At 42.7% G+C, this 1,965-nt stretch overlaps 1 non-coding gene across 1 annotated transcript; it reads right to left on the bottom strand.

Moving 5' to 3' along the window:
• Positions 1 to 1,596: 1,596 nt before the first annotated feature.
• LOC111814853 lies at positions 1,597 to 1,729 on the bottom strand. The gene has a single exon (XR_002819729.1). It is a non-coding gene; the product is annotated as a small nucleolar RNA SNORA40 (small nucleolar RNA).
• Positions 1,730 to 1,965: the final 236 nt, after the last annotated feature.

The following is a 1,965-nucleotide window of genomic DNA, read 5'->3' as shown; positions in this document are numbered from 1 at the left end:
AAAGAGTAAAATAAAAAAAGACCTCTAGAAATTTCCCAGCTGAATTAGTTTCTTCGTGTCTTGATTATTTTTCTCTCATTGTTTGGACAAAAGACCTGGCACCCCAAATTAAGGAAGGAAAGGTTTACTTACCTCACAGTCTGTGGAGGATTCAGCCCGTAATCCGCTGGCTCCAAGGCAGGGTGTAATGGCTCAGGGGAAAGAGCAAGGGCTCAAGGGGGCGGGAAGGGGAAACAAGCCCCTTTTCCTCTCTCATGCTGTATGCCAGCTTTCACTCATGCCCACATCATTGTCTCCTCCTCTGCAAGATGGGGATATTTACAAAGTAAGGACCCTGGGCAACTGCTGAATCACTTAATTGACACAGTGAACAACATCCTAGGGTTGAGGGGCATGTCCTTTTCAGTGCGGGATGTACAACTACTGAGTTACTTAAGCTTCTAGAGTCCTCAAGTTGACACAAGGTATCAACCATAACACTTAGCAATGCTTAAGTACAGTAAGAGAAAAACAGCACTGTTTCACCTCATCAACAGGAGGATAAGATTTAATCTGAGCTATGCAGTGAAGGGTATTTCTCAAGCAGCGTATATTCTGGAAACTGAGAAATACATATGTATGTTTAAGAGGTAAGAGGTTTGTAAAGGACAATTCTCAATTCCAGCTTGCAGAAGCTAAACAACTTGTCATCCAACTGCCTCCAGAATTTGCCTCTCTCATTAAGGGTATGTGCTGCATAGGAAAGCCCTGGACCTTTAGTGGCTTCTCCTTATGGTAAGGGTTGGTGTGGCACAGGCCTGAGGGAGAGAGGGACAGTTTGGAGAGGTTCAGACCTGGCTATGGAACCTGATCACAAAGGCAGGGGAGAAGGGATGGAAGAGGAACATGGACCCTTACATTTCTTGTCCATGTCACAGGGACTTCCTATCACTTGGTGAAAACTAACTACAATAGATGGAAGAAAATGAAGCCAGGGAACTGTGGAACAGTCATTACACATTCATTGTCTGTTACAGAAACAATGTCAAATAAGGATGTTTGTCTTACTTACTCTCTGACTGTCTCTGTCTGTCTCTCTGTCTCTCTGTCTCTCTGTCTCTCTCTCTGTCTCTCTCTGTCTCTCTCTCTCTCTCTCTCTCTCTCTCTCTCTCTCTCTCTCTCTCTCTCTCTCTAGTACTGGGGATCAAACTCAGGACCTTGCTCTTGCCAGGCAGACACTTATGCTGCTGAGCTACCTCCTGGGTGCCAGTACTCTCTCTTATTGCTCTGTCAATTTCAGTGGACCTGCAGCAAAATCATGCATTGTGGATCAAAGGTAATTCACTGTGTGTGGGTCCTTACATAGCTGTGTGTTATACTTACTTTCTCAGCTCTCATTCCAAATACTCAACACCTGCAATGTAAAAGGCAAGACTCACTTGGACTTATAATTCCTTTTTGTTTTTTCATTACCATCATCACTTTTATTTGCATAGGTCATCATTAATTTTTTATTTTTATTTTCTTTTTTGAGGCAACCTCACTGTACAGTTCAAATTTAATTCCCCTTGCCTCTGCCTCAAGATCACAGCTCTGAAACCACTGCACCTTAGCAGTAATATGCCTTCTTTAATGTATCAAAACTCATACCAAACAATGAGTTCTGGGCTGCAAAAGAGGATTTGTTTCATGCACCTGTTTATTTAAGGTTTAGTCCACAAAAGGTAAGACAAAAACACATGTAAGTGCCATTTGTTTGGGCTTATAATTCCAGTGGGTTCAGTCTATGGTCAGGCGTGCTAAGGCAGAATCAGATGGTGCACAGGCCTGGTGCAGGTCATGGCAATCATGAAGCCAAGAGAGAAGGCATGAACTGGGATAAGGCTCAAAACCAAAATAAAATGAAAGTAAAATCCTTGCACCGATAGTATAAGTTATCTTACAGCTCAGAACTCAGAAGGCTAAATGGTTCTTTCTTGTCTAAAA

Source organism: Octodon degus, unplaced genomic scaffold, assembly GCF_000260255.1.
Source record: "Octodon degus isolate 3935 unplaced genomic scaffold, OctDeg1.0 scaffold00690, whole genome shotgun sequence".
Classification (NCBI taxonomy): Eukaryota; Metazoa; Chordata; class Mammalia; order Rodentia; family Octodontidae; genus Octodon; species Octodon degus.
Note: the sequence above shows the minus strand (reverse complement) of the source record. Positions and strands in the feature narration are given on the sequence as shown.